The following is a 12,877-nucleotide window of genomic DNA, read 5'->3' on the forward strand; positions in this document are numbered from 1 at the left end:
GTATTACATTAGCTAACCTATCATAGTAGTGTTTTCAGTCAGAAGAGCTCAGTAAGTAAAATTCATAAGTTTTGTACTGATAGTTACCCTAATCACAGTTGCTTGAATGGGCATACCAAAGAAAGTGCAAAACGGGAAAGAATGTTACTCTGCACTCGTGAAGTCAATTTTCCATACATTGAGCAATGGGACACAACTTGAAGTACTGGACAGTAGGACTTAAGGTTAAACAGTTCAGTGCTTTGAAGCACAGCACACAGCATTTTGTGCTGTGAATGGTCAACAGAAAAAAAAAAAACCTCAGAGGATGCAGGCAGAAAGTTAATAACCTCCCACACAATGCATTAATCCTTCAATTGCTACCACATACAACATAGACACATTGTGGCGCCTGTCTACAGTTTGCATACATTCTCTTTGTGTATCTAGGAGGATAACAATGAAAAAGCATTGACCGTGGCAACTACTGCAGATGAAACAAAATATTTGGCCACTTCCTCATTTGACAGGGTTAGGTGCCAGTTTTTGTGGTTTGCTCTGATAAGGAGAATCAAGTCGTATTAGAGATATCAAGGATACAATAAAGTAGTAAATAAAAGATACCTCGTTCTATTCTTGGGGTGGAGGCAGGGTCGGACCCAGCTGATCTCCAGAGGTCCCTTCCAACCCCAACCGTTCTGCGACTCTTTGCTTCAGCAAAACTAGTCCTTAAGAATCCCACAATTTGCACTTCTACGTGAGGAGAAATTCCTGCCTCAAGTCCCCAACAGCTAGTAATGCCACAATTTACCTGTGAAAACGTGAAGCCTCATGTACAAACATATAAGCTTGCAAACTTGAAAACAAGTTTGGGCATCAGTTTCCTTTCTGCTACTGTCATTACATCCCTCACTTGTCTGTTGTGGCTGCTCCATGAGACAGATGTAAAAAAGAAGGATTTACACAGAGCATAAAGATATCTCACAGAAGCCTTCATCAGCCAGTACCATTCTGCAAGTTTAAGTCTCCAACAATTCCTACAATCACTGGCAAGTTCTCTGGAGAAGCTTTGCAAATGGATGCAGATACCTTGCTGACATTCGTGATCTATACAATGTCCGAAGTACTAACGTTGCGCTTCTACTAAAACCAGCCAAAAAGAGCAACTGCAAAAGTGATAAGAGCTGAAAAACACAGAGCACTAGCAGTGCAGTGAGCAGTTCCAAGCGGTGCATAGTCTGCTGTGATAAGAAAGCGTCTAGTTTGAAGTAGAAATGCTTTCTAGCAATCCTGCCTAATGGAAGTGCTAAAACTGACCAAATTTAAGCATCAAGGCAACTGCTCCGTGATGCAATGGAACTTTTCTTTAAAGGTTTCTTGAAGGAAAGTTTGATTGCGATAGATTTGTAGATGATGTAATAAAAGTAGTAAGAAATACACTCAAGGACAAGACTGAACTATGGGACAGGTGTTCCTTATTTCTTTGGGCAAGTACTGAAAAAAGCTATAGTCATCTAAAAATAGAAAGGGGAGGAACACAAAACCAAAAAAGAGACTATTAGTATAAAAATATGCAAGTGAATCAATTTTTTCCCCCTTTCATATAATTTTAAAATTTTTTGTTACGGATAACTTACCATAGAAGCGAGTTGCCTATGAACAGAACAGATACTGCATTCAATAGCGGTCCATTGGTGCACATAGTACTTCTTTTTAGTAAACAAACGTACCTTTAAGCAACAAGCCACATAATTATATTTTGTTCTTAAACAAAGCAAGGGCTCACTAATTAACCAGATAGCAAGGGATGGGGGAATGCAATATGGACGTGCAGCAAAACTTGTATTCTGCAATCACGCATGCAGGTCTACCAAAAAGATTGGTACACAATGGTGATAGCCTCATAAATATGAGAGCGCACTTCGTACATTCAGCACCTCTTTCGTGTTTTATGTTTCAGTGTTTTCGCATATCACTTAGCAAAGGAAAACCAGAAGTCTTTCATAAAGGGAGAAATAGAAATGCCTCAAAGTTGGTAGGTTTCAAGGGTTGATTTCAGCAAAACGCAGGCACCAGAGGCTGAAGCGCTTTACGAATGGGTCAATTTTAAAAAGGATCAAAGCTAACACAAAGCCTTCAATCTGACTTGACACAGTTATAACTTTTGGAAAGCAAGATGGCTCCCTACTGAATTACTTCCTTTCAAGGCAAGTTCTGAAATAACATGCTTCTACTTTTAATACGCATTCAGCTACAGAATTATTTATTTTTAAAAGAACTCCACAGATCACTCTGGTACCCAGGAATAACTGTTTATCGAATAGCACATGTGGTTTATTTTGATCCATGAGCTAGTCAACTCAGTAACAGAAATGCTCAGGTGAGTATCCACCAAATTTAAAGCAAGATACACATTTACGAAAACATTGCTGGCCAGCAACGCACTAGTGGGCTTAAAGTGGTAAAACTGGCAGGCAATGTTACTGCTTGATTATTTTGGTAGGGTAACTAACAAGCCTCTAAAATAGCATTACTAGGAAACATACTACTCCTTTACCCATCCCTTATTCTACAAGTTACCTCCCTTCCAAGATTAAAAGACCAACAAGTTTTAGAAGTAGATGCATCTTTCGATCCTTCAAAACGCTTAAAATGTAGCAACGTACAACATTTATAATTCTTAATGTCCCAACTTTGCAATCAATTCTTAGAAAAATCGTTATCTGCATGTAAAAAATTTGTATCTAAAAGACTAGGTTAAAAGAGTTTGTTTTAGAACAGTTAATGACCACAGGTTGCTGAAAAGACATTGCTCCACTGCAATGAGACTTTAAATAAGTGCAATTCACCTGTATCCTACAGCTCTTCAAAGGTCTACAAAGCAAGCCATTGATCTGAGTCTGCTTAACTTTAGACTGGTAACTTATTTTTTAAGTAACTGTGACACACACAACTTTAAAAACTCTTTTATGTTAATGTACAATTCAACAGATACCAGTCTTTCGCAGAAAGGAGCAAATATTAATCTTCAAAGTGTAATTAGGAGAAATAGTCATATTCAGTTACCATTTTTGCCAAAGCTTTTGTTCCTCCCCCAAAATCTGCTACATTTGTATTTGAAAATAATTTTAATGTAGTTTCAGCAGCTACCATAAAAGCTCTCAATGAACAATGGGCCATCAGTCCTTCAACCCTGTGATCCAGCTATACAACATATGAAGTGAATTTTATGCTCAGCCACCAACATTCACGTTGCCTTTTCTAACAAACACCCAGTTCAATCAGAAGGTAGCCAGGAGTAAATCCTGCCATCACTAGAAGCTAGGGCAAGGCTGGAGCAGGAATTCAGCTGTGTTGATTTTCTAGCAGCCTCGATTCTCAGTACCAGTTGCAAACCTTTCCCTCTCTGCAAATCTGTCCTGACAGGTTTAAAAAAAAAAAAAAAAAAAAAAGGCTGCTTTTCTATTTAGTTATATCAACAGGACAGAAGCACCTCTTCCTCCTTCTCAAACAACAAAGCAGCTGATTTAAACCACTCCTATTACAGCAGTTTGGGTCATAATGGAGCTTTTGAGTAGTGCTAACCTAATTTGACTGAGCCTGTAGGACAGAAAAAAAGCACTTTTCACTCATCACGACAACCCTTCACCCAGCATGACAGCACAGCAAGCGGGATGACACACTACAGCTTTGCAGGGTGGTGGTGGTTGTTCCCTTCTACACCAGTCCCCAACTAGAGCTCCCACTTGTTTAGGTTTAAGGGGCACACATGAGAACAGAGGCAGACTTGGGCTTTAGAAGTTAAATAAACCTGTAATCTGGCCACATGCCTCAGACTCTTGGTCTTACAAAATCACAGAGGAGAACCCCATAGCCACGTTATTCAGGCTGGCTGGTTCCTTATAGAAGGACTTTTCACCAGGGAATAAGCACTTACCCTGGCACTGACACCAAAATTACTGGAGATTAGCATGTGTTGGTTGAAGAGGAAAGCAGTAGCTACAGTCAACAGAACAAATGCATTGGAAATGAGTTTGTGCAGCGATGAAAGACTTCTAGACATATGAGCCATAAAAGTAGAAGATCACAAAAAATTTTTTTTAACCTCTCCTGCCAGGGAGTCAAACTAAGGTAAAACAACTCTTCCCTTACATAACGTCTGGGCAGTAAGCAGCCGCTCATTCCCCCAAAGATTTGTGTTCGTTTTTCCTCAAGGCCTTACCAACAAGATAAAAGATGCACCTCTCAAACAAGAAGCCCTTTCCACAGTCAAAGGCGCTAATAAAGTGAGATTCCCCATTAATGGGTTAACCCACACTAAGACGTTCCATGGCTTCCATGTGGCCACATGGAAATCCCATGGCAAGCTCCCCCAGAGGGTATCTTACAGTGGCATGCAGGCTGCTATGCATGGGCCAAAGGGATCACAACTTGCAGGCTTATAGACATTTAAACTCAAGCTCCTTCCCCCAGGTTCTCAATTTTTACAAAACTTCCAGGAAACCGAACCACGGAGCCCCTTCAGACTGACTGGGATCAACCAAGAGGCCCAAAAAAATTATTCAAAAAGCGACAGACTGAAGAAACCTCATTTCCATGGGGAAGAAGGGTGAAGATAATCCAAAATGAAAGTCCCTGCTCTGGCTACCTGTTGTCTGCAGCATTTTGACAACAAGATACTGCAAAACAAGTGCTCTCCAGGACCTCTGCTAAAGCGCATGGAAGTCACTCACACAGTCTCATGGTCTTCTCCACTTATCCCAACAGTTCAGGGCTACCCACACCCTATACTAACTTGCTCCCTTCCAAGCAGGCAGTAAAGTGTCCGTATTGTCAGCAGGTTAACCTGACCCAGTCTCCTGCGCGAACGGCGAGGGTAATACATTTCTATTACGGTGAGGGTAATACATTTCTATTACGTGCTTTTCTGTTCTAGAAGCAAGTTGGGGGGTGGGGCGGGTTTTTGTTTTGTTGTTTAATCTAAAGGTGACCAATTCAGATTACCGCCAATTTAGAACAGAGGCGTTGGACCTCATGTGCTGAGGTGGTGAACTGAAGTCCTTTACGTGTCATTTCTTCAGCAATTACAGTACAATAGCCTGAACGTTCCTCAGATTTACAGTGCAACAGCAGTACCAAGCTGACCAACAGTCAGAGATGGACCATGTGTGAGAAGAAAACCTCAGAAAGAAAATTTTGCATCTATGCATGGCCCCAGCTACATACACTGAAAGCTCCAACAACGCATTAAGCTTCTCTACTAACAGATCTGAATGTTTCACATAGTTTGGTTTATGCCTTGTTTCGGCTGACCCCTGCACTTTTGAGTGATTTTTTTTTAAAACACAGAAAAAAAAAAACCACTAAGGAAAAAAGAAAATCCATATTTTGCCCAAACCCTAAGGATACTACTTGCTACTAAGAAAGACTATGCATTGTATTATACTTGCTGTTACTTTGCCCTTCCAACAGGAAGGCGCATCACCTTTACAGTCACTCTAGATCTGAAGCAGCCAGCTGAATTTTCACAAAACAAGCATCAACAGAGAAATTCTTGGCTTGCGACATGCCCGCTGGCACACACCAGATAGTCTTCCACTACTGCTGTAGTCATAATAGAAAACTCTGCTATCTGCCAAGTCAAATCCAACCCTATATTAAATATTAAAACCTTATTTTGTCACATGAACAAAAATAAACCTTTTGAAAGCCAAGGTCATATATTACACATGCCATTCTCTGGTTTAAAATTTTCTTTATCTGTTCAGCAAATCAGATCAGCAGGACATTGTAATGCTGCACACACACTGCAGAAGTCTGGCTTGTTCCTTTAACGAGGTAAGAGTTTCACTGATCATGATATTTAGTCGCAGTAAAGCAATCCAAAGAAATAGAGGCCTCTTTATTTACAGAGCAGCGTAGCCAGCTTCCTCGAGCCCCCCACCACTCCGCTCTCTGCCAGGCCCTCTGCTGAAGCCACACACGGAGAACTGAAAAGCTGCTCCCCTCTGCAGCAGCCTACCCCGGGCATTTTTTCACATCAAATAACCCAGCTTAAGAGGATCAAAAGCCAAACTGGCCCTTCGCTTTAAAAGCGGCTCTGAAAACCAGAGGCTTTTCAGTTTAAGTCAAAGCTATTTGCCAAAGCACTTTCATTCTCACTTTTGCAAGAAACAAGAAAAGCTCTGCTTCATTTCAGTGCAAGATGGCGGGATTTCTACAATTCTACTTTTAAACGCTGCACAGAGCTCGACAAGGAGCAGAGTGTGCTAGGTGTTTATTTTTGAGAGTTTAAGAGCATGCGTGCATAAACATATTATGTGTACCAATCCCTGAAAATAGGAGTTTACGTACGGAAAGGCTGGCCCTTCGCTACATTTATTCCAGCCAGGGAACGTGAAGAAAGCTCTTTTAGAATATTTCAGAATAGTTGGAACTTGACTGTCAAAAGTCACAACTCCAACTTGTCCAGCAACTACAATACAATACGATAGGTCTTTCCTGAGGAATAAGGGCAGTCTTACAGTACACTGGACTGACTTGTCTCTGCTTCAAATTGCAGGTCTTACTACTACTTTTGTGAAGCCACTTAAGCTACTACCTTTTGCTTCAACTCCTCAGTTGCGTTTCCCCACATCTTCTACAGAGACAAAGTCTTCCTGCTGCTTTGAGACACTCCAATGTTGTTTTGAAGGCCACAAAAATACAGCGTCACTGCACTTCTAAGTCTGGCACCAGCAGGACCTACTGTTATTTCCATCATAAATCAGTCTCTGCCTCTATTCTGCCTCAAAAAACGTACCAGGAATTGTTAATCCATAGTGCTGAGCACAGCCTATCAGGACATTTTAGAAGTTCAAGAAGTTGGTTGTGTTACACCAAAGTTGACAAGCAGGGCCCACAATTCCGCTTGTCAAGACCAAAGTATTTCAAGGCACAACTTCCAGCAGTGCTTGAAGATTACACCGTTTGAAAAATCTTCTGTGATGGTTATCATTAGCCAGTGAAGATGTTACCTATTATCGGCAACACAGAGGACTATGTAACAAAAAGCATCATCATACCTAGCAACTGATGAGTGACGATGACTTGTCAGACTTCACAAATCCTCATCAAGAAAAATAACCAGGATATATGCCATTTCCCTTTCAACTGCTCACATCTGTTTAGAAACAAGTAGCACCAAAGGTGCTCTCTTGTCTGAAAACCAAGGAAAAGCCTCGAGTAGGCTGCTGCAGCCATTGAATTCAACATCTTAGTGTCTCCATCTCCTGGGAATAACATCGGCCAAGAGCTGATTTGTCCCAGCAAACAAGTTTTTTCAGAGTCGGTCTTCTGCAGTCAAACTCCAGAGGTGCATTATACGCTGTCTTACTACTACAGGCAAATCACACTCGTATTCGAGAACAAAAAGAATGAACAAAACCCCCTCACCTATCAATTATTACTTCCAGCATCTTGCCTACCAGGAAATGGTTGTTTTAATGAAGCTCTCCAACAATACGAAAGTCTCTTAACAGCCTTGATGGCACACTAAGACGTTTCTGTGCAGAAATTTCTTACAAAAACAAGCGTAACTCCCCTGAAAGGCTTAAGAAGCATCCAGAAAAGTTATTTCAGCCAAAAAGCACCTGCTTACTCCCATATTCTCCTGGATTGTCTCCTGATATTGACAAAAACATCAATTTTAAAGAAAAACACAGAGAAACATCTGACAAAACCACAGGATGGTTATCTGGACATCAGATGGCTCTGGCGTCAGAACACGCGACAGGAAATTCCATGAGCTCTCACAACCCTGAACCTGCGCACAGAAAGGAAGCTTTACTGGGCTTGATCTATCTTGAGTTAAGAAAACTTTTTACACATAAATAGGAAAAATAAGAGTGCAGAATGCACTCTAACAACGTGTTAATGCAAACGACAAACAATGCTTTAGTCATCCATCTATGGCTATGCTTAAAACTTGCTTAAAGATTTCTCTTGCAGTATGTCATATCAAATGTGTTTGCAATCAGCCAAACGGAAAACCCTTCTGGAAACAGCAACTTAAATTGTTTTAGAAAATTACTCCAACATCTGACCCCAAATACATGCAGAGGTACTTGCTCCACAGTGTTTTCAAGGTAGGGCTCTCAGGATTCTTAAATACTCTGTAGGATGCACTTAGAAAACTTACATTCACATAGATCAGAGTAAAATTTGTGCATCGTTCTGCTGCTGGGCAATATGAGAATAGAATTTTATTTTACTGAACAACCAGTTAGAAAGTGAAGCGGCTTTATGCGGAAGAGGGGTAGAAAAGACTTCCGTTAAAGTTTCATTCTATCACATAGGCAACATTAACTTCACACGTTTTACTACTCAGCTTCTCCCAAAACTCGACTGGTAACAATCCTTCCTCTGAAGCCAGAAGATTCATGGTTTGAGTTGCTGTTGTTTTAAACTAGTTACTTTGAATTAGAATAATGATACATCAGATGAAACATTTTTTTCCCTAAACCTAACATTGGAAAAGGATTCAGAGAGACTGTAGAAGCTGGCCCTGACCTGAGCTGAGGCTGAACTGGAGAGGTCCCTTCCAACTGAAGTGAACCTATGAAGCATTATGTCCAAGAGTGCATGTATAAACCTGTACTGTACCAGCCTAGAACTTCTGCTGCCCTGTGTCAAAAACAGAGCTGACAAGATGCACAGCTGATAATTCATGAACACACCAGTTAAACTCATTTGACAGAAGTGTTTTCTGAATCCAAGCTCCTCCCCACTCATATGCAAAACAGCTCCTAAACCGTGCTGTTTCCAGCCCAGCACATTAAAGTAAACCACCAGTTTCAGGTCAACTTCAATACGCTGGGCTGGAAACTAAGGCAATTCAGGGGTTTATTCATTTCAGGCTCAGCTGTCCATGCCATGAAAGCAGTAGCATCTGGGAGAAGGACAGGACCCTGCCTAGCTGTCAGAGGTTAACCCCTCTGAGCTCTAGAGGGTCAGAAGCATTACCATCTCATTCTGGAGCACTGCAACATATAGGCATGCATACATCCCTATACAGAGATATTCACATACCTACATTATACACACATACAAGGACGCAAGGAGTTTAAGGGAGAAAGGCTGTAACGGCCCTGCTGGTGCCAAGGGAATCTAGATCCTTCGTTATTAACATTGAATCAAGAAACTGTAGGATACTTTGGAAGTCCTGGAACAGTACCTGAGTGATCTAAGTTTGGATCCCGTGTCTGCTACACTGTCCTATGTCCTATTATCCCTGGCAAGTTACTTAGGAATTCAGTTCTTGGATGTAAAATAATGATATTTTCCTACTCCACAGGGTAACGGGACAAACTCATCATATAGGTAATGCTTGTATGCTCATGCTATATAGGCCACGGAAAAGCTGGGAAATTAATTCCACATTCTGCACAGCACGGACAAATAGTGAACACAGGAAGTGACTAGAACACCAAAATATGAAACAGGAGGTTGCATGGTATGTGTCACCCTTTACCCTAGCAAAAACATGTCCCCATGAGGGTGGTTTTCCTTTTATTTTCTATTGTATTTTGCACGGATGCAGCTACCCCAGTAGGCAATAGTTTCATCTCCCATTACAAACAGTCATAATCAAACTGACGAAACAAAAACGCTTGATCTTGATGTTTCCCAAAACACATATTCAAGACGCCATCTATATGAAGCAAGCAGTCAGAGGATAGGCCGTGCTTTTGGTTTGAGGGCTCATACCTTTCTCTTTGGAGTCACTCAGGCTCCCATGTCCTAGTCAGCAGAAGCCATCCCAACCCAGCTGAGTGGCTGCATGCTCTAGCTGAGGTGTCCCCTAGAGCAGGCTCTCAACCACTACCTGCTGGTACATTGCAAACACAGTTGGCACCCTGAGCAAGGCTGCTCCTTCTGAGCACACTGGGGAAAGTGCAAACCGCCACACTGGAATGCTGCAGCAGAGGGTTGCCTCACCTTTGCACCCACTGTAAGGACCTGGAAAAATAGCCAGGACTTTAGTAAGGATGCACACTTACATTCAGAGGATGAGGGGAGAGGGAACTCGTCAAAAAGAAAATGCCTAATCAAGGTCCTTGTGCCTACGTTGTCTATTTATGCTACACTTGAGAGCTGTTTATACTTCATTTCTACAAGGTCCAGCAGAACAGAGTTCTCACTTGGCCCGAGCTGCAGGTGATCCTGCAACACAGGCTGCATTAACTACACTCTGCAGCGCACTCGGGAAGACAACTTCATCTCCACGTGGATCCCATTTCACATCAGGATGAGTCCTTAGCTCTGATATAGTGGTCTTTGCACAGCCTACAAGGGAATGGTAACACATCTCAAAAACTTCACCTGGAATGCCTAAGGGCTCGGCTGCAATCTCACCAAATCACTGCATGGGAGAAGTGAAGCAAAGGGCCCGTTCCAGCCCACGTGACTGAGAAGGACCGTGCTGCCATGTTCAGTGAGGCTGGGGAAAGAGCACCAACTTCGCCTGCAGTGTCTGCTGGCTCCTTCCTAGCTCATATTGTGGAAAGTCTTGCAGCTGCTGGGAGGAATCTATCCACAGAACAAAAGTAGCTTTCAAAAAGCAGTACGGGAGGGTGGAAAGAACAAGAGGAAAAACCCCAAATGAGAAGCAACACTGACAGCTACAGTTAGGTTTTTTTCAGTATCGCCTAAAAATCTCAGGCGAGGATCAGGGCTCCAATACATTATGCCGCATATCAAGGGTGCTGTCTTCTATTACTTTCCTGTTAGCTAAAGAACATAGGTAAAATAAATCGTACAGGAAGCAACTCTAAAACGCTCTTTAGCACACTCTTAGGACTCAGACATAATTAAGCACTCAGCAGTGCTGTGCCATAAATAAGCTCGAGACACAAAAGGTATTTAGGAGCCTGAACTCCAAGAGATTTCAACTGCAGTTTGGGCACTGAGGAATCCTACACGATCTGGATCTGGACATTAATCCCTGATCTTTCACTTCATTAGCTGTGGAAATCAAGACAACACCTCCTTACTTGGTGAGCTATTAGCAAGTCTCATTTCATTGTAAAAGGCGCACTTGAAAACATACTGATGAGCACCACAAGAAATCTTAACTGATTAAACAGAGAAGGAAAGGCCCTTGAAGGCCTAGCCATAATCCCAGTAAGGGAAAAGAAAGTCTTAGACCACTAGTGAAAGACTCCCAAATGGGAAACACAAAACAGCTGCACAGAAAAGTCAACTGTATTTTCATCTGCTTTTAAATGATAAGCTTCTCCTGAAAGATTATCCCTCTGTGGAAGAGGGAGAAACTTTCAAAGGCAGGAATCACAGGCTGATTTTTCGATCTTTAGAAATAAACACCTGGCCTGTGAATGTTACATGTACTCCACCCTACTGGAAGATAAAAATCAAAAGGATAAAACAAAAAAAAAAAAGAAAAAGAAAAACCTTGGCCTCTTGAAATCAAAGAAAGGAGGAGAAATGAAAACATTTTTTCTTCTCATTTCAGTGGGTCCAGGATTACCCCTAAAGATTTCAATAAAGTCAAAATAGTTTTGCCTCTCAGCCAAGCCACTTCAGTTAGGCAAACCGCAATATGGGTGAGTTTCTCTTAAAAACAATAGTCAAGTTTGGAGAGATGTCAGCTCATAGCATGTTTCAGGACCCCTTTCTTTTTCACGCAGTTAAGCACAAACACACTCCTCTTGTGCGCTGAATTCTCTGTTTTACTGAGTAAGTTATTCCTCCTTCAGTGGTCATGAGCACAACTCATCACAACCACTCTGTTGCAGAAAATTCCCCATGCATCTTTGAACACTAAATTCTTTGCTTTCCTGCTTAATGGTACTCTTCTGGGTAAAAAAGAATTCAAGGCCCAGAGACATATTATTTTTGCGTAATAAAGTTATACATATGGATTCAACTTAGCTAGGAAATGTCAACTTAGGGCTTGTCTTCATGAGGAAATTTACTGTAACTAGTCTACCAGTATAATTATATTGCTGTAGTTCTACTGGTAAAATTCCCCTGTTGAGCCTTATTCATAACAACAGCCGCCTTTATGGTTTATTTTTGTCGACTATGCCAAAAAAAGGCCCCTACTCCAGAAAGGCCACAACAATTCACAGGGGAAGAGGGGGAAGGAGCTCTTCTAGCACAACTGAAGCAGTAAGAATAACAACAGTACAGAAAAGGCAGAATATTTCTCTGTATTAATGCAGTTTTTGCTACAAAAAAAATAAGCACTGTAAGAAAACTATAGGGTACATCAGATATCTCTGCAGGCAAGGTATATGCCAGGTTTATGCCACATTTGTGGGTTTGGTAAAGTTCCCCCAGCTGGACCCTACTCTGCAGCGGGCTCTGCTTCAGCCCCTCCATGTGCATCCTTTTGTTCTCACATTCTCCCCAGCTCCTGGCACGTTTCCTAGGCACATGCTCTTGCAGTCATTCCCTCACAGCCCAACTGCCCTGGGCCCCCTGGATAGAGCACTGGCCCTCCAAAACCAACTGGTGTTAAAGAACAGCCCCTCTGGTTTACAGTTTACATCTTCTGGGACAGGCCATCGCTGAAAAGCAAATAGCTCCCTTTGCAAGAAGGGATTTTAAAACAATTGCCCTTCGCTTCAGCAGGGCAAGAATGCCGAGGGAGACAAAACAATGAGCCATCTGTGCACCCTTTCCTCCTTCGCTTGTCTCTACCCTCTGGGTTTAAATCAGAGTTCCCCAGAATGGCAGCATCCCCCTCCCACCTCCTCCCACTCTCTTTACCTCCTGCAGAAAACAGGGTTTTTTTTGGTTTGTTTGTTCGAGTTCCTTGGCTTTGGGGGGAAGAGAGGGGAGGAGTTGTGGGTTTATTTATTTATTTCTTTACTTTTTGTTCTCAAGAGCTCTA

At 42.0% G+C, this 12,877-nt stretch overlaps 1 protein-coding gene across 2 annotated transcripts in view; it reads right to left on the reverse strand.

Moving 5' to 3' along the window:
* SUFU (SUFU negative regulator of hedgehog signaling) overlaps window positions 1-12,877 on the reverse strand; it is a 102,495-nt gene that overhangs the window by 72,730 nt on the left and 16,888 nt on the right. The gene's annotated exons all lie outside the window — the stretch shown is intronic.

This window comes from Struthio camelus, chromosome 7 (assembly GCF_040807025.1).
Source record: "Struthio camelus isolate bStrCam1 chromosome 7, bStrCam1.hap1, whole genome shotgun sequence".
Lineage (NCBI taxonomy): Eukaryota > Metazoa > Chordata > Aves > Struthioniformes > Struthionidae > Struthio > Struthio camelus.